We start from the raw sequence: 26792 nt of genomic DNA, 5'->3' as shown, positions 1-26792 counted from the left end.
CAAATAGAAATCGACATCGAGAGACAGGCCCTGTCATATGGCACTCGCGACGTATACGCTGAAATTGAATGTAAAGAATACGTCTTTTGTAGTGGGCGTCGCTCTACTGCAGTGTCACACATGACGAATAAATAGGAAAACAGTAGAACGTCTGTGTAGGGCCATGTTTTTACCTACAGTGTCACTTGGCTGAATGTGTATAAGGCTCTGTGGCATCACTCAACACAGCCAAGTTGTCACACTAGCTGTGTATCTCTAACAAAGTTGACGTATGTCCTCACCTGGGTGACGGTTAAAACAATTTCGCCCCCGGGTGGGCTCGAACCACCAACCTTTCGGTTAACAGCCGAACGCGCTAGCCGATTGCGCCACGGAGGCCTTGACTTGTGCTGTGCATATCAACGCAGTTCGTATACCTTCTGCAGGAATCTCGCAGAATGGTAGCATCTGCTTACGCCTCTTCACATGGATAAAATGCATGCACACTGTAGCGACGCTCGTAAACGAATGACATCGCCAAGCATGACATTATACTACAAAATGCATACAAACCACTGTTCTCCCTATGCAATCAGAAAACCTCTGAGGCCAGTAGGATACTTGTTATAGGTTGTAGAACATCCCTTCCATTCAGTGTACTGCCATGTGTTAGATGCTGCTCGCGATAGCTCCGCTCCTTGCGGGAAGGTTAAAAAAATGAATGCCTTCTGTGAGGTTCGAACTCACGACCCCTGGTTTACGAGACCAGTGCTCTACCACTGAGCTAAGAAAGCGGCAGCTGCGCGTTTGTGAGCTATCCCCGAATTGTCACTTCATCATACTGAAACTTGCAGCCCTCGCCCAGATAACGGATTTGGCACACAGCTGCTGCTGGGGGTGTCCACATTGCAGTTTTCCAAATCTCTTGACTGTTTCGCCCTTACGATCGACGACGAGCGTCGTGCCACCAAACGTTTGCGGTCTGCACAATCTTGACCTAGTGCACAGTTTGTTGGATTGCGTGGCTCGACTGCGAAATGCGCCTTTCGGCTCCTCTCTCTGGCTGCAGTATGCTGTTGTCCACAGTGGCACTGGCGTTGCCCATGGGGCTTCATGTAAGGCGACTGCACGTCGCTCGGCCAGCAGCGGCCTACTGCAGACCGACACTTAAGAGACACCAAATAGAAATCGACATCGAGAGACAGGCCCTGTCATATGGCACTCGCGACGTATACGCTGAAATTGAATGTAAAGAATACGTCTTTTGTAGTGGGCGTCGCTCTACTGCAGTGTCACACATGACGAATAAATAGGAAAACAGTAGAACGTCTGTGTAGGGCCATGTTTTTACCTACAGTGTCACTTGGCTGAATGTGTATAAGGCTCTGTGGCATCACTCAACACAGCCAAGTTGTCACACTAGCTGTGTATCTCTAACAAAGTTGACGTATGTCCTCACCTGGGTGACGGTTAAAACGATTTCGCCCCCGGGTGGGCTCGAACCACCAACCTTTCGGTTAACAGCCGAACGCGCTAGCCGATTGCGCCACGGAGGCCTTGACTTGTGCTGTGCATATCAACGCAGTTCGTATACCTTCTGCAGGAATCTCGCAGAATGGTAGCATCTGCTTACGCCTCTTCACATGGATAAAATGCATGCACACTGTAGCGACGCTCGTAAACGAATGACATCGCCAAGCATGACATTATACTACAAAATGCATACAAACCACTGTTCTCCCTATGCAATCAGAAAACCTCTGAGGCCAGTAGGATACTTGTTATAGGTTGTAGAACATCCCTTCCATTCAGTGTACTGCCATGTGTTAGATGCTGCTCGCGATAGCTCCGCTCCTTGCGGGAAGGTTAAAAAAATGAATGCCTTCTGTGAGGTTCGAACTCACGACCCCTGGTTTACGAGACCAGTGCTCTACCACTGAGCTAAGAAGGCGGCAGCTGCGGGTTTGTGAGCTATCCCCGAATTGTCACTTCATCATACTGAATCTTGCAGCCCTCGACCAGATAACGGATTTGGCACACAGCTGCTGCTGCTGCTGGGGGTGTCCACATTGCCGTTTTCCAAATCTCTTGACTGTTTCGCCCTTACGATCGACGACGAGCGTCGTGCCACCAAACGTTTGCGGTCTGCACAATCTTGACCTAGTGCACAGTTTGTTGGATTGCGTGGCTCGACTGCGAAATGCGCCTTTCGGCTCCTCTCTCTGGCTGCAGTATGCTGTTGTCCACAGTGGCACTGGCGTTGCCCATGGGGCTTCATGTAAGGCGACTGCACGTCGCTCGGCCAGCAGCGGCCTACTGCAGACCGACACTTAAGAGACACCAAATAGAAATCGACATCGAGAGACAGGCCCTGTCATATGGCACTCGCGACGTATACGCTGAAATTGAATGTAAAGAATACGTCTTTTGTAGTGGGCGTCGCTCTACTGCAGTGTCACACATGACGAATAAATAGGAAAACAGTAGAACGTCTGTGTAGGGCCATGTTTTTACCTACAGTGTCACTTGGCTGAATGTGTATAAGGCTCTGTGGCATCACTCAACACAGCCAAGTTGTCACACTAGCTGTGTATCTCTAACAAAGCTGACGTATGTCCTCACCTGGGTGACGGTTAAAACGATTTCGCCCCCGGGTGGGCTCGAACCACCAACCTTTCGGTTAACAGCCGAACGCGCTAGCCGATTGCGCCACGGAGGCCTTGACTTGTGCTGTGCATATCAACGCAGTTCGTATACCTTCTGCAGGAATCTCGCAGAATGGTAGCATCTGCTTACGCCTCTTCACATGGATAAAATGCATGCACACTGTAGCGACGCTCGTAAACGAATGACATCGCCAAGCATGACATTATACTACAAAATGCATACAAACCACTGTTCTCCCTATGCAATCAGAAAACCTCTGAGGCCAGTAGGATACTTGTTATAGGTTGTAGAACATCCCTTCCATTCAGTGTACTGCCATGTGTTAGATGCTGCTCGCGATAGCTCCGCTCCTTGCGGGAAGGTTAAAAAAATGAATGCCTTCTGTGAGGTTCGAACTCACGACCCCTGGTTTACGAGACCAGTGCTCTACCACTGAGCTAAGAAGGCGGCAGCTGCGGGTTTGTGAGCTATCCCCGAATTGTCACTTCATCATACTGAATCTTGCAGCCCTCGACCAGATAACGGATTTGGCACACAGCTGCTGCTGCTGCTGGGGGTGTCCACATTGCCGTTTTCCAAATCTCTTGACTGTTTCGCCCTTACGATCGACGACGAGCGTCGTGCCACCAAACGTTTGCGGTCTGCACAATCTTGACCTAGTGCACAGTTTGTTGGATTGCGTGGCTCGACTGCGAAATGCGCCTTTCGGCTCCTCTCTCTGGCTGCAGTATGCTGTTGTCCACAGTGGCACTGGCGTTGCCCATGGGGCTTCATGTAAGGCGACTGCACGTCGCTCGGCCAGCAGCGGCCTACTGCAGACCGACACTTAAGAGACACCAAATAGAAATCGACATCGAGAGACAGGCCCTGTCATATGGCACTCGCGACGTATACGCTGAAATTGAATGTAAAGAATACGTCTTTTGTAGTGGGCGTCGCTCTACTGCAGTGTCACACATGACGAATAAATAGGAAAACAGTAGAACGTCTGTGTAGGGCCATGTTTTTACCTACAGTGTCACTTGGCTGAATGTGTATAAGGCTCTGTGGCATCACTCAACACAGCCAAGTTGTCACACTAGCTGTGTATCTCTAACAAAGTTGACGTATGTCCTCACCTGGGTGACGGTTAAAACAATTTCGCCCCCGGGTGGGCTCGAACCACCAACCTTTCGGTTAACAGCCGAACGCGCTAGCCGATTGCGCCACGGAGGCCTTGACTTGTGCTGTGCATATCAACGCAGTTCGTATACCTTCTGCAGGAATCTCGCAGAATGGTAGCATCTGCTTACGCCTCTTCACATGGATAAAATGCATGCACACTGTAGCGACGCTCGTAAACGAATGACATCGCCAAGCATGACATTATACTACAAAATGCATACAAACCACTGTTCTCCCTATGCAATCAGAAAACCTCTGAGGCCAGTAGGATACTTGTTATAGGTTGTAGAACATCCCTTCCATTCAGTGTACTGCCATGTGTTAGATGCTGCTCGCGATAGCTCCGCTCCTTGCGGGAAGGTTAAAAAAATGAATGCCTTCTGTGAGGTTCGAACTCACGACCCCTGGTTTACGAGACCAGTGCTCTACCACTGAGCTAAGAAAGCGGCAGCTGCGCGTTTGTGAGCTATCCCCGAATTGTCACTTCATCATACTGAAACTTGCAGCCCTCGCCCAGATAACGGATTTGGCACACAGCTGCTGCTGGGGGTGTCCACATTGCAGTTTTCCAAATCTCTTGACTGTTTCGCCCTTACGATCGACGACGAGCGTCGTGCCACCAAACGTTTGCGGTCTGCACAATCTTGACCTAGTGCACAGTTTGTTGGATTGCGTGGCTCGACTGCGAAATGCGCCTTTCGGCTCCTCTCTCTGGCTGCAGTATGCTGTTGTCCACAGTGGCACTGGCGTTGCCCATGGGGCTTCATGTAAGGCGACTGCACGTCGCTCGGCCAGCAGCGGCCTACTGCAGACCGACACTTAAGAGACACCAAATAGAAATCGACATCGAGAGACAGGCCCTGTCATATGGCACTCGCGACGTATACGCTGAAATTGAATGTAAAGAATACGTCTTTTGTAGTGGGCGTCGCTCTACTGCAGTGTCACACATGACGAATAAATAGGAAAACGGTAGAACGTCTGTGTAGGGCCATGTTTTTACCTACAGTGTCACTTGGCTGAATGTGTATAAGGCTCTGTGGCATCACTCAACACAGCCAAGTTGTCACACTAGCTGTGTATCTCTAACAAAGTTGACGTATGTCCTCACCTGGGTGACGGTTAAAACGATTTCGCCCCCGGGTGGGCTCGAACCACCAACCTTTCGGTTAACAGCCGAACGCGCTAGCCGATTGCGCCACGGAGGCCTTGACTTGTGCTGTGCATATCAACGCAGTTCGTATACCTTCTGCAGGAATCTCGCAGAATGGTAGCATCTGCTTACGCCTCTTCACATGGATAAAATGCATGCACACTGTAGCGACGCTCGTAAACGAATGACATCGCCAAGCATGACATTATACTATAAAATGCATACAAACCACTGTTCTCCCTATGCAATCAGAAAACCTCTGAGGCCAGTAGGATACTTGTTATAGGTTGTAGAACATCCCTTCCATTCAGTGTACTGCCATGTGTTAGATGCTGCTCGCGATAGCTCCGCTCCTTGCGGGAAGGTTAAAAAAATGAATGCCTTCTGTGAGGTTCGAACTCACGACCCCTGGTTTACGAGACCAGTGCTCTACCACTGAGCTAAGAAGGCGGCAGCTGTGGGTTTGTGAGCTATCCCCGAATTGTCACTTCATCATACTGAATCTTGCAGCCCTCGACCAGATAACGGATTTGGCACACAGCTGCTGCTGCTGCTGGGGGTGTCCACATTGCCGTTTTCCAAATCTCTTGACTGTTTCGCCCTTACGATCGACGACGAGCGTCGTGCCACCAAACGTTTGCGGTCTGCACAATCTTGACCTAGTGCACAGTTTGTTGGATTGCGTGGCTCGACTGCGAAATGCGCCTTTCGGCTCCTCTCTCTGGCTGCAGTATGCTGTTGTCCACAGTGGCACTGGCGTTGCCCATGGGGCTTCATGTAAGGCGACTGCACGTCGCTCGGCCAGCAGCGGCCTACTGCAGACCGACACTTAAGAGACACCAAATAGAAATCGACATCGAGAGACAGGCCCTGTCATATGGCACTCGCGACGTATACGCTGAAATTGAATGTAAAGAATACGTCTTTTGTAGTGGGCGTCGCTCTACTGCAGTGTCACACATGACGAATAAATAGGAAAACAGTAGAACGTCTGTGTAGGGCCATGTTTTTACCTACAGTGTCACTTGGCTGAATGTGTATAAGGCTCTGTGGCATCACTCAACACAGCCAAGTTGTCACACTAGCTGTGTATCTCTAACAAAGCTGACGTATGTCCTCACCTGGGTGACGGTTAAAACGATTTCGCCCCCGGGTGGGCTCGAACCACCAACCTTTCGGTTAACAGCCGAACGCGCTAGCCGATTGCGCCACGGAGGCCTTGACTTGTGCTGTGCATATCAACGCAGTTCGTATACCTTCTGCAGGAATCTCGCAGAATGGTAGCATCTGCTTACGCCTCTTCACATGGATAAAATGCATGCACACTGTAGCGACGCTCGTAAACGAATGACATCGCCAAGCATGACATTATACTACAAAATGCATACAAACCACTGTTCTCCCTATGCAATCAGAAAACCTCTGAGGCCAGTAGGATACTTGTTATAGGTTGTAGAACATCCCTTCCATTCAGTGTACTGCCATGTGTTAGATGCTGCTCGCGATAGCTCCGCTCCTTGCGGGAAGGTTAAAAAAATGAATGCCTTCTGTGAGGTTCGAACTCACGACCCCTGGTTTACGAGACCAGTGCTCTACCACTGAGCTAAGAAGGCGGCAGCTGCGGGTTTGTGAGCTATCCCCGAATTGTCACTTCATCATACTGAATCTTGCAGCCCTCGACCAGATAACGGATTTGGCACACAGCTGCTGCTGCTGCTGGGGGTGTCCACATTGCCGTTTTCCAAATCTCTTGACTGTTTCGCCCTTACGATCGACGACGAGCGTCGTGCCACCAAACGTTTGCGGTCTGCACAATCTTGACCTAGTGCACAGTTTGTTGGATTGCGTGGCTCGACTGCGAAATGCGCCTTTCGGCTCCTCTCTCTGGCTGCAGTATGCTGTTGTCCACAGTGGCACTGGCGTTGCCCATGGGGCTTCATGTAAGGCGACTGCACGTCGCTCGGCCAGCAGCGGCCTACTGCAGACCGACACTTAAGAGACACCAAATAGAAATCGACATCGAGAGACAGGCCCTGTCATATGGCACTCGCGACGTATACGCTGAAATTGAATGTAAAGAATACGTCTTTTGTAGTGGGCGTCGCTCTACTGCAGTGTCACACATGACGAATAAATAGGAAAACAGTAGAACGTCTGTGTAGGGCCATGTTTTTACCTACAGTGTCACTTGGCTGAATGTGTATAAGGCTCTGTGGCATCACTCAACACAGCCAAGTTGTCACACTAGCTGTGTATCTCTAACAAAGCTGACGTATGTCCTCACCTGGGTGACGGTTAAAACGATTTCGCCCCCGGGTGGGCTCGAACCACCAACCTTTCGGTTAACAGCCGAACGCGCTAGCCGATTGCGCCACGGAGGCCTTGACTTGTGCTGTGCATATCAACGCAGTTCGTATACCTTCTGCAGGAATCTCGCAGAATGGTAGCATCTGCTTACGCCTCTTCACATGGATAAAATGCATGCACACTGTAGCGACGCTCGTAAACGAATGACATCGCCAAGCATGACATTATACTACAAAATGCATACAAACCACTGTTCTCCCTATGCAATCAGAAAACCTCTGAGGCCAGTAGGATACTTGTTATAGGTTGTAGAACATCCCTTCCATTCAGTGTACTGCCATGTGTTAGATGCTGCTCGCGATAGCTCCGCTCCTTGCGGGAAGGTTAAAAAAATGAATGCCTTCTGTGAGGTTCGAACTCACGACCCCTGGTTTACGAGACCAGTGCTCTACCACTGAGCTAAGAAGGCGGCAGCTGCGGGTTTGTGAGCTATCCCCGAATTGTCACTTCATCATACTGAATCTTGCAGCCCTCGACCAGATAACGGATTTGGCACACAGCTGCTGCTGCTGCTGGGGGTGTCCACATTGCCGTTTTCCAAATCTCTTGACTGTTTCGCCCTTACGATCGACGACGAGCGTCGTGCCACCAAACGTTTGCGGTCTGCACAATCTTGACCTAGTGCACAGTTTGTTGGATTGCGTGGCTCGACTGCGAAATGCGCCTTTCGGCTCCTCTCTCTGGCTGCAGTATGCTGTTGTCCACAGTGGCACTGGCGTTGCCCATGGGGCTTCATGTAAGGCGACTGCACGTCGCTCGGCCAGCAGCGGCCTACTGCAGACCGACACTTAAGAGACACCAAATAGAAATCGACATCGAGAGACAGGCCCTGTCATATGGCACTCGCGACGTATACGCTGAAATTGAATGTAAAGAATACGTCTTTTGTAGTGGGCGTCGCTCTACTGCAGTGTCACACATGACGAATAAATAGGAAAACAGTAGAACGTCTGTGTAGGGCCATGTTTTTACCTACAGTGTCACTTGGCTGAATGTGTATAAGGCTCTGTGGCATCACTCAACACAGCCAAGTTGTCACACTAGCTGTGTATCTCTAACAAAGCTGACGTATGTCCTCACCTGGGTGACGGTTAAAACGATTTCGCCCCCGGGTGGGCTCGAACCACCAACCTTTCGGTTAACAGCCGAACGCGCTAGCCGATTGCGCCACGGAGGCCTTGACTTGTGCTGTGCATATCAACGCAGTTCGTATACCTTCTGCAGGAATCTCGCAGAATGGTAGCATCTGCTTACGCCTCTTCACATGGATAAAATGCATGCACACTGTAGCGACGCTCGTAAACGAATGACATCGCCAAGCATGACATTATACTACAAAATGCATACAAACCACTGTTCTCCCTATGCAATCAGAAAACCTCTGAGGCCAGTAGGATACTTGTTATAGGTTGTAGAACATCCCTTCCATTCAGTGTACTGCCATGTGTTAGATGCTGCTCGCGATAGCTCCGCTCCTTGCGGGAAGGTTAAAAAAATGAATGCCTTCTGTGAGGTTCGAACTCACGACCCCTGGTTTACGAGACCAGTGCTCTACCACTGAGCTAAGAAGGCGGCAGCTGCGGGTTTGTGAGCTATCCCCGAATTGTCACTTCATCATACTGAATCTTGCAGCCCTCGACCAGATAACGGATTTGGCACACAGCTGCTGCTGCTGCTGGGGGTGTCCACATTGCCGTTTTCCAAATCTCTTGACTGTTTCGCCCTTACGATCGACGACGAGCGTCGTGCCACCAAACGTTTGCGGTCTGCACAATCTTGACCTAGTGCACAGTTTGTTGGATTGCGTGGCTCGACTGCGAAATGCGCCTTTCGGCTCCTCTCTCTGGCTGCAGTATGCTGTTGTCCACAGTGGCACTGGCGTTGCCCATGGGGCTTCATGTAAGGCGACTGCACGTCGCTCGGCCAGCAGCGGCCTACTGCAGACCGACACTTAAGAGACACCAAATAGAAATCGACATCGAGAGACAGGCCCTGTCATATGGCACTCGCGACGTATACGCTGAAATTGAATGTAAAGAATACGTCTTTTGTAGTGGGCGTCGCTCTACTGCAGTGTCACACATGACGAATAAATAGGAAAACAGTAGAACGTCTGTGTAGGGCCATGTTTTTACCTACAGTGTCACTTGGCTGAATGTGTATAAGGCTCTGTGGCATCACTCAACACAGCCAAGTTGTCACACTAGCTGTGTATCTCTAACAAAGCTGACGTATGTCCTCACCTGGGTGACGGTTAAAACGATTTCGCCCCCGGGTGGGCTCGAACCACCAACCTTTCGGTTAACAGCCGAACGCGCTAGCCGATTGCGCCACGGAGGCCTTGACTTGTGCTGTGCATATCAACGCAGTTCGTATACCTTCTGCAGGAATCTCGCAGAATGGTAGCATCTGCTTACGCCTCTTCACATGGATAAAATGCATGCACACTGTAGCGACGCTCGTAAACGAATGACATCGCCAAGCATGACATTATACTACAAAATGCATACAAACCACTGTTCTCCCTATGCAATCAGAAAACCTCTGAGGCCAGTAGGATACTTGTTATAGGTTGTAGAACATCCCTTCCATTCAGTGTACTGCCATGTGTTAGATGCTGCTCGCGATAGCTCCGCTCCTTGCGGGAAGGTTAAAAAAATGAATGCCTTCTGTGAGGTTCGAACTCACGACCCCTGGTTTACGAGACCAGTGCTCTACCACTGAGCTAAGAAGGCGGCAGCTGCGGGTTTGTGAGCTATCCCCGAATTGTCACTTCATCATACTGAATCTTGCAGCCCTCGACCAGATAACGGATTTGGCACACAGCTGCTGCTGCTGCTGGGGGTGTCCACATTGCCGTTTTCCAAATCTCTTGACTGTTTCGCCCTTACGATCGACGACGAGCGTCGTGCCACCAAACGTTTGCGGTCTGCACAATCTTGACCTAGTGCACAGTTTGTTGGATTGCGTGGCTCGACTGCGAAATGCGCCTTTCGGCTCCTCTCTCTGGCTGCAGTATGCTGTTGTCCACAGTGGCACTGGCGTTGCCCATGGGGCTTCATGTAAGGCGACTGCACGTCGCTCGGCCAGCAGCGGCCTACTGCAGACCGACACTTAAGAGACACCAAATAGAAATCGACATCGAGAGACAGGCCCTGTCATATGGCACTCGCGACGTATACGCTGAAATTGAATGTAAAGAATACGTCTTTTGTAGTGGGCGTCGCTCTACTGCAGTGTCACACATGACGAATAAATAGGAAAACAGTAGAACGTCTGTGTAGGGCCATGTTTTTACCTACAGTGTCACTTGGCTGAATGTGTATAAGGCTCTGTGGCATCACTCAACACAGCCAAGTTGTCACACTAGCTGTGTATCTCTAACAAAGCTGACGTATGTCCTCACCTGGGTGACGGTTAAAACGATTTCGCCCCCGGGTGGGCTCGAACCACCAACCTTTCGGTTAACAGCCGAACGCGCTAGCCGATTGCGCCACGGAGGCCTTGACTTGTGCTGTGCATATCAACGCAGTTCGTATACCTTCTGCAGGAATCTCGCAGAATGGTAGCATCTGCTTACGCCTCTTCACATGGATAAAATGCATGCACACTGTAGCGACGCTCGTAAACGAATGACATCGCCAAGCATGACATTATACTACAAAATGCATACAAACCACTGTTCTCCCTATGCAATCAGAAAACCTCTGAGGCCAGTAGGATACTTGTTATAGGTTGTAGAACATCCCTTCCATTCAGTGTACTGCCATGTGTTAGATGCTGCTCGCGATAGCTCCGCTCCTTGCGGGAAGGTTAAAAAAATGAATGCCTTCTGTGAGGTTCGAACTCACGACCCCTGGTTTACGAGACCAGTGCTCTACCACTGAGCTAAGAAGGCGGCAGCTGCGGGTTTGTGAGCTATCCCCGAATTGTCACTTCATCATACTGAATCTTGCAGCCCTCGACCAGATAACGGATTTGGCACACAGCTGCTGCTGCTGCTGGGGGTGTCCACATTGCCGTTTTCCAAATCTCTTGACTGTTTCGCCCTTACGATCGACGACGAGCGTCGTGCCACCAAACGTTTGCGGTCTGCACAATCTTGACCTAGTGCACAGTTTGTTGGATTGCGTGGCTCGACTGCGAAATGCGCCTTTCGGCTCCTCTCTCTGGCTGCAGTATGCTGTTGTCCACAGTGGCACTGGCGTTGCCCATGGGGCTTCATGTAAGGCGACTGCACGTCGCTCGGCCAGCAGCGGCCTACTGCAGACCGACACTTAAGAGACACCAAATAGAAATCGACATCGAGAGACAGGCCCTGTCATATGGCACTCGCGACGTATACGCTGAAATAGAATGTAAAGAATACGTCTTTTGTAGTGGGCGTCGCTCTACTGCAGTGTCACACATGACGAATAAATAGGAAAACAGTAGAACGTCTGTGTAGGGCCATGTTTTTACCTACAGTGTCACTTGGCTGAATGTGTATAAGGCTCTGTGGCATCACTCAACACAGCCAAGTTGTCACACTAGCTGTGTATCTCTAACAAAGCTGACGTATGTCCTCACCTGGGTGACGGTTAAAACGATTTCGCCCCCGGGTGGGCTCGAACCACCAACCTTTCGGTTAACAGCCGAACGCGCTAGCCGATTGCGCCACGGAGGCCTTGACTTGTGCTGTGCATATCAACGCAGTTCGTATACCTTCTGCAGGAATCTCGCAGAATGGTAGCATCTGCTTACGCCTCTTCACATGGATAAAATGCATGCACACTGTAGCGACGCTCGTAAACGAATGACATCGCCAAGCATGACATTATACTACAAAATGCATACAAACCACTGTTCTCCCTATGCAATCAGAAAACCTCTGAGGCCAGTAGGATACTTGTTATAGGTTGTAGAACATCCCTTCCATTCAGTGTACTGCCATGTGTTAGATGCTGCTCGCGATAGCTCCGCTCCTTGCGGGAAGGTTAAAAAAATGAATGCCTTCTGTGAGGTTCGAACTCACGACCCCTGGTTTACGAGACCAGTGCTCTACCACTGAGCTAAGAAGGCGGCAGCTGCGGGTTTGTGAGCTATCCCCGAATTGTCACTTCATCATACTGAATCTTGCAGCCCTCGACCAGATAACGGATTTGGCACACAGCTGCTGCTGCTGCTGGGGGTGTCCACATTGCCGTTTTCCAAATCTCTTGACTGTTTCGCCCTTACGATCGACGACGAGCGTCGTGCCACCAAACGTTTGCGGTCTGCACAATCTTGACCTAGTGCACAGTTTGTTGGATTGCGTGGCTCGACTGCGAAATGCGCCTTTCGGCTCCTCTCTCTGGCTGCAGTATGCTGTTGTCCACAGTGGCACTGGCGTTGCCCATGGGGCTTCATGTAAGGCGACTGCACGTCGCTCGGCCAGCAGCGGCCTACTGCAGACCGACACTTAAGAGACACCAAATAGAAATCGACATCGAGAGACAGGCCCTGTCATATGGCACTCGCGACGTATACGCTGAAATTGAATGTAAAGAATACGTCTTTTGTAGTGGGCGTCGCTCTACTGCAGTGTCACACATGACGAATAAATAGGAAAACAGTAGAACGTCTGTGTAGGGCCATGTTTTTACCTACAGTGTCACTTGGCTGAATGTGTATAAGGCTCTGTGGCATCACTCAACACAGCCAAGTTGTCACACTAGCTGTGTATCTCTAACAAAGCTGACGTATGTCCTCACCTGGGTGACGGTTAAAACGATTTCGCCCCCGGGTGGGCTCGAACCACCAACCTTTCGGTTAACAGCCGAACGCGCTAGCCGATTGCGCCACGGAGGCCTTGACTTGTGCTGTGCATATCAACGCAGTTCGTATACCTTCTGCAGGAATCTCGCAGAATGGTAGCATCTGCTTACGCCTCTTCACATGGATAAAATGCATGCACACTGTAGCGACGCTCGTAAACGAATGACATCGCCAAGCATGACATTATACTACAAAATGCATACAAACCACTGTTCTCCCTATGCAATCAGAAAACCTCTGAGGCCAGTAGGATACTTGTTATAGGTTGTAGAACATCCCTTCCATTCAGTGTACTGCCATGTGTTAGATGCTGCTCGCGATAGCTCCGCTCCTTGCGGGAAGGTTAAAAAAATGAATGCCTTCTGTGAGGTTCGAACTCACGACCCCTGGTTTACGAGACCAGTGCTCTACCACTGAGCTAAGAAGGCGGCAGCTGCGGGTTTGTGAGCTATCCCCGAATTGTCACTTCATCATACTGAATCTTGCAGCCCTCGACCAGATAACGGATTTGGCACACAGCTGCTGCTGCTGCTGGGGGTGTCCACATTGCCGTTTTCCAAATCTCTTGACTGTTTCGCCCTTACGATCGACGACGAGCGTCGTGCCACCAAACGTTTGCGGTCTGCACAATCTTGACCTAGTGCACAGTTTGTTGGATTGCGTGGCTCGACTGCGAAATGCGCCTTTCGGCTCCTCTCTCTGGCTGCAGTATGCTGTTGTCCACAGTGGCACTGGCGTTGCCCATGGGGCTTCATGTAAGGCGACTGCACGTCGCTCGGCCAGCAGCGGCCTACTGCAGACCGACACTTAAGAGACACCAAATAGAAATCGACATCGAGAGACAGGCCCTGTCATATGGCACTCGCGACGTATACGCTGAAATTGAATGTAAAGAATACGTCTTTTGTAGTGGGCGTCGCTCTACTGCAGTGTCACACATGACGAATAAATAGGAAAACAGTAGAACGTCTGTGTAGGGCCATGTTTTTACCTACAGTGTCACTTGGCTGAATGTGTATAAGGCTCTGTGGCATCACTCAACACAGCCAAGTTGTCACACTAGCTGTGTATCTCTAACAAAGCTGACGTATGTCCTCACCTGGGTGACGGTTAAAACGATTTCGCCCCCGGGTGGGCTCGAACCACCAACCTTTCGGTTAACAGCCGAACGCGCTAGCCGATTGCGCCACGGAGGCCTTGACTTGTGCTGTGCATATCAACGCAGTTCGTATACCTTCTGCAGGAATCTCGCAGAATGGTAGCATCTGCTTACGCCTCTTCACATGGATAAAATGCATGCACACTGTAGCGACGCTCGTAAACGAATGACATCGCCAAGCATGACATTATACTACAAAATGCATACAAACCACTGTTCTCCCTATGCAATCAGAAAACCTCTGAGGCCAGTAGGATACTTGTTATAGGTTGTAGAACATCCCTTCCATTCAGTGTACTGCCATGTGTTAGATGCTGCTCGCGATAGCTCCGCTCCTTGCGGGAAGGTTAAAAAAATGAATGCCTTCTGTGAGGTTCGAACTCACGACCCCTGGTTTACGAGACCAGTGCTCTACCACTGAGCTAAGAAGGCGGCAGCTGCGGGTTTGTGAGCTATCCCCGAATTGTCACTTCATCATACTGAATCTTGCAGCCCTCGACCAGATAACGGATTTGGCACACAGCTGCTGCTGCTGCTGGGGGTGTCCACATTGCCGTTTTCCAAATCTCTTGACTGTTTCGCCCTTACGATCGACGACGAGCGTCGTGCCACCAAACGTTTGCGGTCTGCACAATCTTGACCTAGTGCACAGTTTGTTGGATTGCGTGGCTCGACTGCGAAATGCGCCTTTCGGCTCCTCTCTCTGGCTGCAGTATGCTGTTGTCCACAGTGGCACTGGCGTTGCCCATGGGGCTTCATGTAAGGCGACTGCACGTCGCTCGGCCAGCAGCGGCCTACTGCAGACCGACACTTAAGAGACACCAAATAGAAATCGACATCGAGAGACAGGCCCTGTCATATGGCACTCGCGACGTATACGCTGAAATTGAATGTAAAGAATACGTCTTTTGTAGTGGGCGTCGCTCTACTGCAGTGTCACACATGACGAATAAATAGGAAAACAGTAGAACGTCTGTGTAGGGCCATGTTTTTACCTACAGTGTCACTTGGCTGAATGTGTATAAGGCTCTGTGGCATCACTCAACACAGCCAAGTTGTCACACTAGCTGTGTATCTCTAACAAAGCTGACGTATGTCCTCACCTGGGTGACGGTTAAAACGATTTCGCCCCCGGGTGGGCTCGAACCACCAACCTTTCGGTTAACAGCCGAACGCGCTAGCCGATTGCGCCACGGAGGCCTTGACTTGTGCTGTGCATATCAACGCAGTTCGTATACCTTCTGCAGGAATCTCGCAGAATGGTAGCATCTGCTTACGCCTCTTCACATGGATAAAATGCATGCACACTGTAGCGACGCTCGTAAACGAATGACATCGCCAAGCATGACATTATACTACAAAATGCATACAAACCACTGTTCTCCCTATGCAATCAGAAAACCTCTGAGGCCAGTAGGATACTTGTTATAGGTTGTAGAACATCCCTTCCATTCAGTGTACTGCCATGTGTTAGATGCTGCTCGCGATAGCTCCGCTCCTTGCGGGAAGGTTAAAAAAATGAATGCCTTCTGTGAGGTTCGAACTCACGACCCCTGGTTTACGAGACCAGTGCTCTACCACTGAGCTAAGAAGGCGGCAGCTGCGGGTTTGTGAGCTATCCCCGAATTGTCACTTCATCATACTGAATCTTGCAGCCCTCGACCAGATAACGGATTTGGCACACAGCTGCTGCTGCTGCTGGGGGTGTCCACATTGCCGTTTTCCAAATCTCTTGACTGTTTCGCCCTTACGATCGACGACGAGCGTCGTGCCACCAAACGTTTGCGGTCTGCACAATCTTGACCTAGTGCACAGTTTGTTGGATTGCGTGGCTCGACTGCGAAATGCGCCTTTCGGCTCCTCTCTCTGGCTGCAGTATGCTGTTGTCCACAGTGGCACTGGCGTTGCCCATGGGGCTTCATGTAAGGCGACTGCACGTCGCTCGGCCAGCAGCGGCCTACTGCAGACCGACACTTAAGAGACACCAAATAGAAATCGACATCGAGAGACAGGCCCTGTCATATGGCACTCGCGACGTATACGCTGAAATTGAATGTAAAGAATACGTCTTTTGTAGTGGGCGTCGCTCTACTGCAGTGTCACACATGACGAATAAATAGGAAAACAGTAGAACGTCTGTGTAGGGCCATGTTTTTACCTACAGTGTCACTTGGCTGAATGTGTATAAGGCTCTGTGGCATCACTCAACACAGCCAAGTTGTCACACTAGCTGTGTATCTCTAACAAAGCTGACGTATGTCCTCACCTGGGTGACGGTTAAAACGATTTCGCCCCCGGGTGGGCTCGAACCACCAACCTTTCGGTTAACAGCCGAACGCGCTAGCCGATTGCGCCACGGAGGCCTTGACTTGTGCTGTGCATATCAACGCAGTTCGTATACCTTCTGCAGGAATCTCGCAGAATGGTAGCATCTGCTTACGCCTCTTCACATGGATAAAATGCATGCACACTGTAGCGACGCTCGTAAACGAATGACATCGCCAAGCATGACATTATACTACAAAATGCATACAAACCACTGTTCTCCCTATGCAATCAGAAAACCTCTGAGGCCAGTAGGATACTTGTTATAGGTTGTAGAACATCCCTTCCATTCAGTGTACTGCCATGTGTTAGATGCTGCTCGCGATAGCTCCGCTCCTTGCGGGAAGGTTAAAAAAATGAATGCCTTCTGTGAGGTTCGAACTCACGACCCCTGGTTTACGAGACCAGTGCTCTACCACTGAGCTAAGAAGGCGGCAGCTGCGGGTTTGTGAGCTATCCCCGAATTGTCACTTCATCATACTGAATCTTGCAGCCCTCGACCAGATAACGGATTTGGCACACAGCTGCTGCTGCTGCTGGGGGTGTCCACATTGCCGTTTTCCAAATCTCTTGACTGTTTCGCCCTTACGATCGACGACGAGCGTCGTGCCACCAAACGTTTGCGGTCTGCACAATCTTGACCTAGTGCACAGTTTGTTGGATTGCGTGGCTCGACTGCGAAATGCGCCTTTCGGCTCCTCTCTCTGGCTGCAGTATGCTGTTGTCCACAGTGGCACTGGCGTTGCCCATGGGGCTTCATGTAAGGCGACTGCACGTCGCTCGGCCAGCAGCGGCCTACTGCAGACCGACACTTAAGAGACACCAAATAGAAATCGACATCGAGAGACAGGCCCTGTCATATGGCACTCGCGACGTATACGCTGAAATAGAATGTAAAGAATACGTCTTTTGTAGTGGGCGTCGCTCTACTGCAGTGTCACACATGACGAATAAATAGGAAAACAGTAGAACGTCTGTGTAGGGCCATGTTTTTACCTACAGTGTCACTTGGCTGAATGTGTATAAGGCTCTGTGGCATCACTCAACACAGCCAAGTTGTCACACTAGCTGTGTATCTCTAACAAAGCTGACGTATGTCCTCACCTGGGTGACGGTTAAAACGATTTCGCCCCCGGGTGGGCTCGAACCACCAACCTTTCGGTTAACAGCCGAACGCGCTAGCCGATTGCGCCACGGAGGCCTTGACTTGTGCTGTGCATATCAACGCAGTTCGTATACCTTCTGCAGGAATCTCGCAGAATGGTAGCATCTGCTTACGCCTCTTCACATGGATAAAATGCATGCACACTGTAGCGACGCTCGTAAACGAATGACATCGCCAAGCATGACATTATACTACAAAATGCATACAAACCACTGTTCTCCCTATGCAATCAGAAAACCTCTGAGGCCAGTAGGATACTTGTTATAGGTTGTAGAACATCCCTTCCATTCAGTGTACTGCCATGTGTTAGATGCTGCTCGCGATAGCTCCGCTCCTTGCGGGAAGGTTAAAAAAATGAATGCCTTCTGTGAGGTTCGAACTCACGACCCCTGGTTTACGAGACCAGTGCTCTACCACTGAGCTAAGAAGGCGGCAGCTGCGGGTTTGTGAGCTATCCCCGAATTGTCACTTCATCATACTGAATCTTGCAGCCCTCGACCAGATAACGGATTTGGCACACAGCTGCTGCTGCTGCTGGGGGTGTCCACATTGCCGTTTTCCAAATCTCTTGACTGTTTCGCCCTTACGATCGACGACGAGCGTCGTGCCACCAAACGTTTGCGGTCTGCACAATCTTGACCTAGTGCACAGTTTGTTGGATTGCGTGGCTCGACTGCGAAATGCGCCTTTCGGCTCCTCTCTCTGGCTGCAGTATGCTGTTGTCCACAGTGGCACTGGCGTTGCCCATGGGGCTTCATGTAAGGCGACTGCACGTCGCTCGGCCAGCAGCGGCCTACTGCAGACCGACACTTAAGAGACACCAAATAGAAATCGACATCGAGAGACAGGCCCTGTCATATGGCACTCGCGACGTATACGCTGAAATTGAATGTAAAGAATACGTCTTTTGTAGTGGGCGTCGCTCTACTGCAGTGTCACACATGACGAATAAATAGGAAAACAGTAGAACGTCTGTGTAGGGCCATGTTTTTACCTACAGTGTCACTTGGCTGAATGTGTATAAGGCTCTGTGGCATCACTCAACACAGCCAAGTTGTCACACTAGCTGTGTATCTCTAACAAAGCTGACGTATGTCCTCACCTGGGTGACGGTTAAAACGATTTCGCCCCCGGGTGGGCTCGAACCACCAACCTTTCGGTTAACAGCCGAACGCGCTAGCCGATTGCGCCACGGAGGCCTTGACTTGTGCTGTGTATATCAACGCAGTTCGTATACCTTCTGCAGGAATCTCGCAGAATGGTAGCATCTGCTTACGCCTCTTCACATGGATAAAATGCATGCACACTGTAGCGACGCTCGTAAACGAATGACATCGCCAAGCATGACATTATACTACAAAATGCATACAAACCACTGTTCTCCCTATGCAATCAGAAAACCTCTGAGGCCAGTAGGATACTTGTTATAGGTTGTAGAACATCCCTTCCATTCAGTGTACTGCCATGTGTTAGATGCTGCTCGCGATAGCTCCGCTCCTTGCGGGAAGGTTAAAAAAATGAATGCCTTCTGTGAGGTTCGAACTCACGACCCCTGGTTTACGAGACCAGTGCTCTACCACTGAGCTAAGAAGGCGGCAGCTGCGCGTTTGTGAGCTATCCCCGAATTGTCACTTCATCATACTGAATCTTGCAGCCCTCGACCAGATAACGGATTTGGCACACAGCTGGTGCTGCTGCTGGGGGTGTCCACATTGCCGTTTTCCAAATCTCTTGACTGTTTCGCCCTTACGATCGACGACGAGCGTCGTGCCACCAAACGTTTGCGGTCTGCACAATCTTGACCTAGTGCACAGTTTGTTGGATTGCGTGGCTCGACTGCGAAATGCGCCTTTCGGCGCCTCTCTCTGGCTGCAGTATGCTGTTGTCCACAGTGGCACTGGCGTTGCCCATGGGGCTTCATGTAAGTCGACTGCTCGTCGCTCGGCCAGCAGCGGCCTACTGCAGACCGACGCTTAAGAGACACCAAATAGAAATCGACATCGAGAGACAGGCCCTGTCATATGGCACTCGCGACGTATACGCTGAAATTGAATGTAAAGAATACGTCTTTTGTAGTGGGCGTCGCTCTACTGCAGTGTCACACATGACGAATAAATAGGAAAACAGTAGAACGTCTGTGTAGGGCCATGTTTTTACCTACAGTGTCACTTGGCTGAATGTGTATAAGGCTCTGTGGCATCACTCAACACAGCCAAGTTGTCACACTAGCTGTGTATCTCTAACAAAGCTGACGTATGTCCTCACCTGGGTGACGGTTAAAACGATTTCGCCCCCGGGTGGGCTCGAACCACCAACCTTTCGGTTAACAGCCGAACGCGCTAGCCGATTGCGCCACGGAGGCCTTGACTTGTGCTGTGCATATCAACGCAATTCGTATACCTTCTGCAGGAATCTCGCAGAATGGTAGCATCTGCTTACGCCTCTTCACATGGATAAAATGCATGCACACTGTAGCGACGCTCGTAAACGAATGACATCGCCAAGCATGACATTATACTACAAAATGCATACAAACCACTGTTCTCCCTATGCAATCAGAAAACCTCTGAGGCCAGTAGGATACTTGTTATAGGTTGTAGAACATCCCTTCCATTCAGTGTACTGCCATGTGTTAGATGCTGCTCGCGATAGCTCCGCTCCTTGCGGGAAGGTTAAAAAAATGAATGCCTTCTGTGAGGTTCGAACTCACGACCCCTGGTTTACGAGACCAGTGCTCTACCACTGAGCTAAGAAGGCGGCAGCTGCGCGTTTGTGAGCTATCCCCGAATTGTCACTTCATCATACTGAATCTTGCAGCCCTCGACCAGATAACGGATTTGGCACACAGCTGGTGCTGCTGCTGGGGGTGTCCACATTGCCGTTTTCCAAATCTCTTGACTGTTTCGCCCTTACGATCGACGACGAGCGTCGTGCCACCAAACGTTTGCGGTCTGCACAATCTTGACCTAGTGCACAGTTTGTTGGATTGCGTGGCTCGACTGCGAAATGCGCCTTTCGGCGCCTCTCTCTGGCTGCAGTATGCTGTTGTCCACAGTGGCACTGGCGTTGCCCATGGGGCTTCATGTAAGTCGACTGCTCGTCGCTCGGCCAGCAGCGGCCTACTGCAGACCGACGCTTAAGAGACACCAAATAGAAATCGACATCGAGAGACAGGCCCTGTCATATGGCACTCGCGACGTATACGCTGAAATTGAATGTAAAGAATACGTCTTTTGTAGTGGGCGTCGCTCTACTGCAGTGTCACACATGACGAATAAATAGGAAAACAGTAGAACGTCTGTGTAGGGCCATGTTTTTACCTACAGTGTCACTTGGCTGAATGTGTATAAGGCTCTGTGGCAATACTCAACACAGCCAAGTTGTCACACTAGCTGTGTATCTCTAACAAAGCTGACGTATGTCCTCACCTGGGTGACGGTTAAAACGATTTCGCCCCCGGGTGGGCTCGAACCACCAACCTTTCGGTTAACAGCCGAACGCGCTAGCCGATTGCGCCACGGAGGCCTTGACTTGTGCTGTGTATATCAACGCAGTTCGTATACCTTCTGCAGGAATCTCGCAGAATGGTAGCATCTGCTTACGCCTCTTCACATGGATAAAATGCATGCACACTGTAGCGACGCTCGTAAACGAATGACATCGCCAAGCATGACATTATACTACAAAATGCATACAAACCACTGTTCTCCCTATGCAATCAGAAAACCTCTGAGGCCAGTAGGATACTTGTTATAGGTTGTAGAACATCCCTTCCATTCAGTGTACTGCCATGTGTTAGATGCCGCTCGCGATAGCTCCGCTCCTTGCGGGAAGGTTAAAAAAATGAATGCCTTCTGTGAGGTTCGAACTCACGACCCCTGGTTTACGAGACCAGTGCTCTACCACTGAGCTAAGAAGGCGGCAGCTGCGCGTTTGTGAGCTATCCCCGAATTGTCACTTCATCATACTGAATCTTGCAGCCCTCGACCAGATAACGGATTTGGCACACAGCTGCTGCTGCTGCTGGGGGTGTCCACATTGCCGTTTTCCAAATCTCTTGACTGTTTCGCCCTTACGATCGACGACGAGCGTCGTGCCACCAAACGTTTGCGGTCTGCACAATCTTGACCTAGTGCACAGTTTGTTGGATTGCGTGGCTCGACTGCGAAATGCGCCTTTCGGCGCCTCTCTCTGGCTGCAGTATGCTGTTGTCCACAGTGGCACTGGCGTTGCCCATGGGGCTTCATGTAAGTCGACTGCTCGTCGCTCGGCCAGCAGCGGCCTACTGCAGACCGACGCTTAAGAGACACCAAATAGAAATCGACATCGAGAGACAGGCCCTGTCATATGGCACTCGCGACGTATACGCTGAAATTGAATGTAAAGAATACGTCTTTTGTAGTGGGCGTCGCTCTACTGCAGTGTCACACATGACGAATAAATAGGAAAACAGTAGAACGTCTGTGTAGGGCCATGTTTTTACCTACAGTGTCACTTGGCTGAATGTGTATAAGGCTCTGTGGCATCACTCAACACAGCCAAGTTGTCACACTAGCTGTGTATCTCTAACAAAGCTGACGTATGTCCTCACCTGGGTGACGGTTAAAACGATTTCGCCCCCGGGTGGGCTCGAACCACCAACCTTTCGGTTAACAGCCGAACGCGCTAGCCGATTGCGCCACGGAGGCCTTGACTTGTGCTGTGTATATCAACGCAGTTCGTATACCTTCTGCAGGAATCTCGCAGAATGGTAGCATCTGCTTACGCCTCTTCACATGGATAAAATGCATGCACACTGTAGCGACGCTCGTAAACGAATGACATCGCCAAGCATGACATTATACTACAAAATGCATACAAACCACTGTTCTCCCTATGCAATCAGAAAACCTCTGAGGCCAGTAGGATACTTGTTATAGGTTGTAGAACATCCCTTCCATTCAGTGTACTGCCATGTGTTAGATGCTGCTCGCGATAGCTCCGCTCCTTGCGGGAAGGTTAAAAAAATGAATGCCTTCTGTGAGGTTCGAACTCACGACCCCTGGTTTACGAGACCAGTGCTCTACCACTGAGCTAAGAAGGCGGCAGCTGCGCGTTTGTGAGCTATCCCCGAATTGTCACTTCATCATACTGAATCTTGCAGCCCTCGACCAGATAACGGATTTGGCACACAGCTGCTGCTGCTGCTGGGGGTGTCCACATTGCCGTTTTCCAAATCTCTTGACTGTTTCGCCCTTACGATCGACGACGAGCGTCGTGCCACCAAACGTTTGCGGTCTGCACAATCTTGACCTAGTGCACAGTTTGTTGGATTGCGTGGCTCGACTGCGAAATGCGCCTTTCGGCGCCTCTCTCTGGCTGCAGTATGCTGTTGTCCACAGTGGCACTGGCGTTGCCCATGGGGCTTCATGTAAGTCGACTGCTCGTCGCTCGGCCAGCAGCGGCCTACTGCAGACCGACGCTTAAGAGACACCAAATAGAAATCGACATCGAGAGACAGGCCCTGTCATATGGCACTCGCGACGTATACGCTGAAATTGAATGTAAAGAATACGTCTTTTGTAGTGGGCGTCGCTCTACTGCAGTGTCACACATGACGAATAAATAGGAAAACAGTAGAACGTCTGTGTAGGGCCATGTTTTTACCTACAGTGTCACTTGGCTGAATGTGTATAAGGCTCTGTGGCATCACTCAACACAGCCAAGTTGTCACACTAGCTGTGTATCTCTAACAAAGTTGACGTATGTCCTCACCTGGGTGACGGTTAAAACGATTTCGCCCCCGGGTGGGCTCGAACCACCAACCTTTCGGTTAACAGCCGAACGCGCTAGCCGATTGCGCCACGGAGGCCTTGACTTGTGCTGTGCATATCAACGCAGTTCGTATACCTTCTGCAGGAATCTCGCAGAATGGTAGCATCTGCTTACGCCTCTTCACATGGATAAAATGCATGCACATTGTAGCGACGCTCGTAAACGAATGACATCGCCAAGCATGACATTATACTACAAAATGCATACAAACCACTGTTCTCCCTATGCAATCAGAAAACCTCTGAGGCCAGTAGGATACTTGTTATAGGTTGTAGAACATCCCTTCCATTCAGTGTACTGCCATGTGTTAGATGCTGCTCGCGATAGCTCCGCTCCTTGCGGGAAGGTTAAAAAAATGAATGCCTTCTGTGAGGTTCGAACTCACGACCCCTGGTTTACGAGACCAGTGCTCTACCACTGAGCTAAGAAAGCGGCAGCTGCGCGTTTGTGAGCTATCCCCGAATTGTCACTTCATCATACTGAATCTTGCAGCCCTCGACCAGATAACGGATTTGGCACACAGCTGCTGCTGGGGGTGTCCACATTGCAGTTTTCCAAATCTCTTGACTGTTTCGCCCTTACGATCGACGACGAGCGTCGTGCCACCAAACGTTTGCGGTCTGCACAATCTTGACCTAGTGCACAGTTTGTTGGATTGCGTGGCTCGACTGCGAAATGCGCCTTTCGGCTCCTCTCTCTGGCTGCAGTATGCTGTTGTCCACAGTGGCACTGGCGTTGCCCATGGGGCTTCATGTAAGGCGACTGCACGTCGCTCGGCCAGCAGCGGCCTACTGCAGACCGACACTTAAGAGACACCAAATAGAAATCGACATCGAGAGACAGGCCCTGTCATATGGCACTCGCGACGTATACGCTGAAATTGAATGTAAAGAATACGTCTTTTGTAGTGGGCGTCGCTCTACTGCAGTGTCACACATGACGAATAAATAGGAAAACAGTAGAACGTCTGTGTAGGGCCATGTTTTTACCTACAGTGTCACTTGGCTGAATGTGTATAAGGCTCTGTGGCATCACTCAACACAGCCAAGTTGTCACACTAGCTGTGTATCTCTAACAAAGTTGACGTATGTCCTCACCTGGGTGACGGTTAAAACGATTTCGCCCCCGGGTGGGCTCGAACCACCAACCTTTCGGTTAACAGCCGAACGCGCTAGCCGATTGCGCCACGGAGGCCTTGACTTGTGCTGTGCATATCAACGCAGTTCGTATACCTTCTGCAGGAATCTCGCAGAATGGTAGCATCTGCTTACGCCTCTTCACATGGATAAAATGCATGCACACTGTAGCGACGCTCGTAAACGAATGACATCGCCAAGCATGACATTATACTACAAAATGCATACAAACCACTGTTCTCCCTATGCAATCAGAAAACCTCTGAGGCCAGTAGGATACTTGTTATAGGTTGTAGAACATCCCTTCCATTCAGTGTACTGCCATGTGTTAGATGCTGCTCGCGATAGCTCCGCTCCTTGCGGGAAGGTTAAAAAAATGAATGCCTTCTGTGAGGTTCGAACTCACGACCCCTGGTTTACGAGACCAGTGCTCTACCACTGAGCTAAGAAGGCGGCAGCTGCGCGTTTGTGAGCTATCCCCGAATTGTCACTTCATCATACTGAATCTTGCAGCCCTCGACCAGATAACGGATTTGGCACACAGCTGGTGCTGCTGCTGGGGGTGTCCACATTGCCGTTTTCCAAATCTCTTGACTGTTTCGCCCTTACGATCGACGACGAGCGTCGTGCCACCAAACGTTTGCGGTCTGCACAATCTTGACCTAGTGCACAGTTTGTTGGATTGCGTGGCTCGACTGCGAAATGCGCCTTTCGGCGCCTCTCTCTGGCTGCAGTATGCTGTTGTCCACAGTGGCACTGGCGTTGCCCATGGGGCTTCATGTAAGTCGACTGCTCGTCGCTCGGCCAGCAGCGGCCTACTGCAGACCGACGCTTAAGAGACACCAAATAGAAATCGACATCGAGAGACAGGCCCTGTCATATGGCACTCGCGACGTATACGCTGAAATTGAATGTAAAGAATACGTCTTTTGTAGTGGGCGTCGCTCTACTGCAGTGTCACACATGACGAATAAATAGGAAAACAGTAGAACGTCTGTGTAGGGCCATGTTTTTACCTACAGTGTCACTTGGCTGAATGTGTATAAGGCTCTGTGGCATCACTCAACACAGCCAAGTTGTCACACTAGCTGTGTATCTCTAACAAAGCTGACGTATGTCCTCACCTGTATGACGGTTAAAACGATTTCGCCCCCGGGTGGGCTCGAACCACCAACCTTTCGGTTAACAGCCGAACGCGCTAGCCGATTGCGCCACGGAGGCCTTGACTTGTGCTGTGCATATCAACGCAATTCGTATACCTTCTGCAGGAATCTCGCAGAATGGTAGCATCTGCTTACGCCTCTTCACATGGATAAAATGCATGCACACTGTAGCGACGCTCGTAAACGAATGACATCGCCAAGCATGACATTATACTACAAAATGCATACAAACCACTGTTCTCCCTATGCAATCAGAAAACCTCTGAGGCCAGTAGGATACTTGTTATAGGTTGTAGAACATCCCTTCCATTCAGTGTACTGCCATGTGTTAGATGCTGCTCGCGATAGCTCCGCTCCTTGCGGGAAGGTTAAAAAAATGAATGCCTTCTGTGAGGTTCGAACTCACGACCCCTGGTTTACGAGACCAGTGCTCTACCACTGAGCTAAGAAGGCGGCAGCTGCGCGTTTGTGAGCTATCCCCGAATTGTCACTTCATCATACTGAATCTTGCAGCCCTCGACCAGATAACGGATTTGGCACACAGCTGGTGCTGCTGCTGGGGGTGTCCACATTGCCGTTTTCCAAATCTCTTGACTGTTTCGCCCTTACGATCGACGACGAGCGTCGTGCCACCAAACGTTTGCGGTCTGCACAATCTTGACCTAGTGCACAGTTTGTTGGATTGCGTGGCTCGACTGCGAAATGCGCCTTTCGGCGCCTCTCTCTGGCTGCAGTATGCTGTTGTCCACAGTGGCACTGGCGTTGCCCATGGGGCTTCATGTAAGTCGACTGCTCGTCGCTCGGCCAGCAGCGGCCTACTGCAGACCGACGCTTAAGAGACACCAAATAGAAATCGACATCGAGAGACAGGCCCTGTCATATGGCACTCGCGACGTATACGCTG

General features: G+C 50.5%; 46 non-coding genes across 46 annotated transcripts; all 46 read right to left on the bottom strand.

Annotated features, from left to right (window-relative positions):
- Positions 1-304: 304 nt before the first annotated feature.
- Trnan-guu (transfer RNA asparagine (anticodon GUU)) lies at positions 305-378 on the bottom strand. Its single transcript has one exon. It is a non-coding gene; the product is annotated as a tRNA-Asn (tRNA).
- A 323-nt stretch (positions 379-701) lies between these two features.
- On the bottom strand, positions 702-773 carry Trnat-cgu (transfer RNA threonine (anticodon CGU)). Its single transcript has one exon. It is a non-coding gene; the product is annotated as a tRNA-Thr (tRNA).
- Positions 774-1461: 688 nt separating this feature from the next.
- Trnan-guu (transfer RNA asparagine (anticodon GUU)) lies at positions 1462-1535 on the bottom strand. The gene has a single exon. It is a non-coding gene; the product is annotated as a tRNA-Asn (tRNA).
- A 323-nt stretch (positions 1536-1858) lies between these two features.
- Positions 1859-1930, bottom strand: Trnat-cgu (transfer RNA threonine (anticodon CGU)). The gene has a single exon. It is a non-coding gene; the product is annotated as a tRNA-Thr (tRNA).
- Positions 1931-2624: 694 nt separating this feature from the next.
- Positions 2625-2698, bottom strand: Trnan-guu (transfer RNA asparagine (anticodon GUU)). The gene has a single exon. It is a non-coding gene; the product is annotated as a tRNA-Asn (tRNA).
- A 323-nt stretch (positions 2699-3021) lies between these two features.
- Positions 3022-3093, bottom strand: Trnat-cgu (transfer RNA threonine (anticodon CGU)). The gene has a single exon. It is a non-coding gene; the product is annotated as a tRNA-Thr (tRNA).
- Positions 3094-3787: 694 nt separating this feature from the next.
- Positions 3788-3861, bottom strand: Trnan-guu (transfer RNA asparagine (anticodon GUU)). The gene has a single exon. It is a non-coding gene; the product is annotated as a tRNA-Asn (tRNA).
- Positions 3862-4184: 323 nt separating this feature from the next.
- Trnat-cgu (transfer RNA threonine (anticodon CGU)) lies at positions 4185-4256 on the bottom strand. Its single transcript has one exon. It is a non-coding gene; the product is annotated as a tRNA-Thr (tRNA).
- A 688-nt stretch (positions 4257-4944) lies between these two features.
- Trnan-guu (transfer RNA asparagine (anticodon GUU)) lies at positions 4945-5018 on the bottom strand. The gene has a single exon. It is a non-coding gene; the product is annotated as a tRNA-Asn (tRNA).
- A 323-nt stretch (positions 5019-5341) lies between these two features.
- On the bottom strand, positions 5342-5413 carry Trnat-cgu (transfer RNA threonine (anticodon CGU)). Its single transcript has one exon. It is a non-coding gene; the product is annotated as a tRNA-Thr (tRNA).
- Positions 5414-6107: 694 nt separating this feature from the next.
- Trnan-guu (transfer RNA asparagine (anticodon GUU)) lies at positions 6108-6181 on the bottom strand. The gene has a single exon. It is a non-coding gene; the product is annotated as a tRNA-Asn (tRNA).
- A 323-nt stretch (positions 6182-6504) lies between these two features.
- Trnat-cgu (transfer RNA threonine (anticodon CGU)) lies at positions 6505-6576 on the bottom strand. The gene has a single exon. It is a non-coding gene; the product is annotated as a tRNA-Thr (tRNA).
- A 694-nt stretch (positions 6577-7270) lies between these two features.
- On the bottom strand, positions 7271-7344 carry Trnan-guu (transfer RNA asparagine (anticodon GUU)). Its single transcript has one exon. It is a non-coding gene; the product is annotated as a tRNA-Asn (tRNA).
- A 323-nt stretch (positions 7345-7667) lies between these two features.
- Trnat-cgu (transfer RNA threonine (anticodon CGU)) lies at positions 7668-7739 on the bottom strand. The gene has a single exon. It is a non-coding gene; the product is annotated as a tRNA-Thr (tRNA).
- A 694-nt stretch (positions 7740-8433) lies between these two features.
- Trnan-guu (transfer RNA asparagine (anticodon GUU)) lies at positions 8434-8507 on the bottom strand. Its single transcript has one exon. It is a non-coding gene; the product is annotated as a tRNA-Asn (tRNA).
- Positions 8508-8830: 323 nt separating this feature from the next.
- Trnat-cgu (transfer RNA threonine (anticodon CGU)) lies at positions 8831-8902 on the bottom strand. The gene has a single exon. It is a non-coding gene; the product is annotated as a tRNA-Thr (tRNA).
- A 694-nt stretch (positions 8903-9596) lies between these two features.
- Positions 9597-9670, bottom strand: Trnan-guu (transfer RNA asparagine (anticodon GUU)). The gene has a single exon. It is a non-coding gene; the product is annotated as a tRNA-Asn (tRNA).
- A 323-nt stretch (positions 9671-9993) lies between these two features.
- Positions 9994-10065, bottom strand: Trnat-cgu (transfer RNA threonine (anticodon CGU)). Its single transcript has one exon. It is a non-coding gene; the product is annotated as a tRNA-Thr (tRNA).
- A 694-nt stretch (positions 10066-10759) lies between these two features.
- On the bottom strand, positions 10760-10833 carry Trnan-guu (transfer RNA asparagine (anticodon GUU)). The gene has a single exon. It is a non-coding gene; the product is annotated as a tRNA-Asn (tRNA).
- Positions 10834-11156: 323 nt separating this feature from the next.
- Trnat-cgu (transfer RNA threonine (anticodon CGU)) lies at positions 11157-11228 on the bottom strand. Its single transcript has one exon. It is a non-coding gene; the product is annotated as a tRNA-Thr (tRNA).
- Positions 11229-11922: 694 nt separating this feature from the next.
- Positions 11923-11996, bottom strand: Trnan-guu (transfer RNA asparagine (anticodon GUU)). The gene has a single exon. It is a non-coding gene; the product is annotated as a tRNA-Asn (tRNA).
- Positions 11997-12319: 323 nt separating this feature from the next.
- Trnat-cgu (transfer RNA threonine (anticodon CGU)) lies at positions 12320-12391 on the bottom strand. Its single transcript has one exon. It is a non-coding gene; the product is annotated as a tRNA-Thr (tRNA).
- A 694-nt stretch (positions 12392-13085) lies between these two features.
- On the bottom strand, positions 13086-13159 carry Trnan-guu (transfer RNA asparagine (anticodon GUU)). The gene has a single exon. It is a non-coding gene; the product is annotated as a tRNA-Asn (tRNA).
- Positions 13160-13482: 323 nt separating this feature from the next.
- On the bottom strand, positions 13483-13554 carry Trnat-cgu (transfer RNA threonine (anticodon CGU)). Its single transcript has one exon. It is a non-coding gene; the product is annotated as a tRNA-Thr (tRNA).
- Positions 13555-14248: 694 nt separating this feature from the next.
- Positions 14249-14322, bottom strand: Trnan-guu (transfer RNA asparagine (anticodon GUU)). Its single transcript has one exon. It is a non-coding gene; the product is annotated as a tRNA-Asn (tRNA).
- Positions 14323-14645: 323 nt separating this feature from the next.
- On the bottom strand, positions 14646-14717 carry Trnat-cgu (transfer RNA threonine (anticodon CGU)). The gene has a single exon. It is a non-coding gene; the product is annotated as a tRNA-Thr (tRNA).
- A 694-nt stretch (positions 14718-15411) lies between these two features.
- Positions 15412-15485, bottom strand: Trnan-guu (transfer RNA asparagine (anticodon GUU)). The gene has a single exon. It is a non-coding gene; the product is annotated as a tRNA-Asn (tRNA).
- Positions 15486-15808: 323 nt separating this feature from the next.
- Positions 15809-15880, bottom strand: Trnat-cgu (transfer RNA threonine (anticodon CGU)). Its single transcript has one exon. It is a non-coding gene; the product is annotated as a tRNA-Thr (tRNA).
- A 694-nt stretch (positions 15881-16574) lies between these two features.
- On the bottom strand, positions 16575-16648 carry Trnan-guu (transfer RNA asparagine (anticodon GUU)). Its single transcript has one exon. It is a non-coding gene; the product is annotated as a tRNA-Asn (tRNA).
- A 323-nt stretch (positions 16649-16971) lies between these two features.
- Trnat-cgu (transfer RNA threonine (anticodon CGU)) lies at positions 16972-17043 on the bottom strand. Its single transcript has one exon. It is a non-coding gene; the product is annotated as a tRNA-Thr (tRNA).
- A 694-nt stretch (positions 17044-17737) lies between these two features.
- Positions 17738-17811, bottom strand: Trnan-guu (transfer RNA asparagine (anticodon GUU)). The gene has a single exon. It is a non-coding gene; the product is annotated as a tRNA-Asn (tRNA).
- Positions 17812-18134: 323 nt separating this feature from the next.
- Trnat-cgu (transfer RNA threonine (anticodon CGU)) lies at positions 18135-18206 on the bottom strand. Its single transcript has one exon. It is a non-coding gene; the product is annotated as a tRNA-Thr (tRNA).
- A 694-nt stretch (positions 18207-18900) lies between these two features.
- On the bottom strand, positions 18901-18974 carry Trnan-guu (transfer RNA asparagine (anticodon GUU)). Its single transcript has one exon. It is a non-coding gene; the product is annotated as a tRNA-Asn (tRNA).
- A 323-nt stretch (positions 18975-19297) lies between these two features.
- Positions 19298-19369, bottom strand: Trnat-cgu (transfer RNA threonine (anticodon CGU)). The gene has a single exon. It is a non-coding gene; the product is annotated as a tRNA-Thr (tRNA).
- Positions 19370-20063: 694 nt separating this feature from the next.
- Trnan-guu (transfer RNA asparagine (anticodon GUU)) lies at positions 20064-20137 on the bottom strand. The gene has a single exon. It is a non-coding gene; the product is annotated as a tRNA-Asn (tRNA).
- A 323-nt stretch (positions 20138-20460) lies between these two features.
- On the bottom strand, positions 20461-20532 carry Trnat-cgu (transfer RNA threonine (anticodon CGU)). Its single transcript has one exon. It is a non-coding gene; the product is annotated as a tRNA-Thr (tRNA).
- Positions 20533-21226: 694 nt separating this feature from the next.
- Trnan-guu (transfer RNA asparagine (anticodon GUU)) lies at positions 21227-21300 on the bottom strand. Its single transcript has one exon. It is a non-coding gene; the product is annotated as a tRNA-Asn (tRNA).
- Positions 21301-21623: 323 nt separating this feature from the next.
- On the bottom strand, positions 21624-21695 carry Trnat-cgu (transfer RNA threonine (anticodon CGU)). The gene has a single exon. It is a non-coding gene; the product is annotated as a tRNA-Thr (tRNA).
- Positions 21696-22389: 694 nt separating this feature from the next.
- Trnan-guu (transfer RNA asparagine (anticodon GUU)) lies at positions 22390-22463 on the bottom strand. The gene has a single exon. It is a non-coding gene; the product is annotated as a tRNA-Asn (tRNA).
- A 323-nt stretch (positions 22464-22786) lies between these two features.
- On the bottom strand, positions 22787-22858 carry Trnat-cgu (transfer RNA threonine (anticodon CGU)). Its single transcript has one exon. It is a non-coding gene; the product is annotated as a tRNA-Thr (tRNA).
- Positions 22859-23552: 694 nt separating this feature from the next.
- Positions 23553-23626, bottom strand: Trnan-guu (transfer RNA asparagine (anticodon GUU)). The gene has a single exon. It is a non-coding gene; the product is annotated as a tRNA-Asn (tRNA).
- A 323-nt stretch (positions 23627-23949) lies between these two features.
- Trnat-cgu (transfer RNA threonine (anticodon CGU)) lies at positions 23950-24021 on the bottom strand. Its single transcript has one exon. It is a non-coding gene; the product is annotated as a tRNA-Thr (tRNA).
- A 688-nt stretch (positions 24022-24709) lies between these two features.
- On the bottom strand, positions 24710-24783 carry Trnan-guu (transfer RNA asparagine (anticodon GUU)). The gene has a single exon. It is a non-coding gene; the product is annotated as a tRNA-Asn (tRNA).
- Positions 24784-25106: 323 nt separating this feature from the next.
- Positions 25107-25178, bottom strand: Trnat-cgu (transfer RNA threonine (anticodon CGU)). Its single transcript has one exon. It is a non-coding gene; the product is annotated as a tRNA-Thr (tRNA).
- Positions 25179-25872: 694 nt separating this feature from the next.
- On the bottom strand, positions 25873-25946 carry Trnan-guu (transfer RNA asparagine (anticodon GUU)). Its single transcript has one exon. It is a non-coding gene; the product is annotated as a tRNA-Asn (tRNA).
- Positions 25947-26269: 323 nt separating this feature from the next.
- Positions 26270-26341, bottom strand: Trnat-cgu (transfer RNA threonine (anticodon CGU)). Its single transcript has one exon. It is a non-coding gene; the product is annotated as a tRNA-Thr (tRNA).
- Between the last annotated feature and the right edge of the window lie 451 nt (positions 26342-26792).

The sequence above is a fragment of the Schistocerca cancellata genome, chromosome 6, assembly GCF_023864275.1.
Source record: "Schistocerca cancellata isolate TAMUIC-IGC-003103 chromosome 6, iqSchCanc2.1, whole genome shotgun sequence".
Taxonomy (NCBI): domain Eukaryota; kingdom Metazoa; phylum Arthropoda; class Insecta; order Orthoptera; family Acrididae; genus Schistocerca; species Schistocerca cancellata.
The sequence above is the reverse complement of the archived record's forward strand: the minus strand, read 5'-3'. Positions and strand labels throughout refer to the sequence as shown.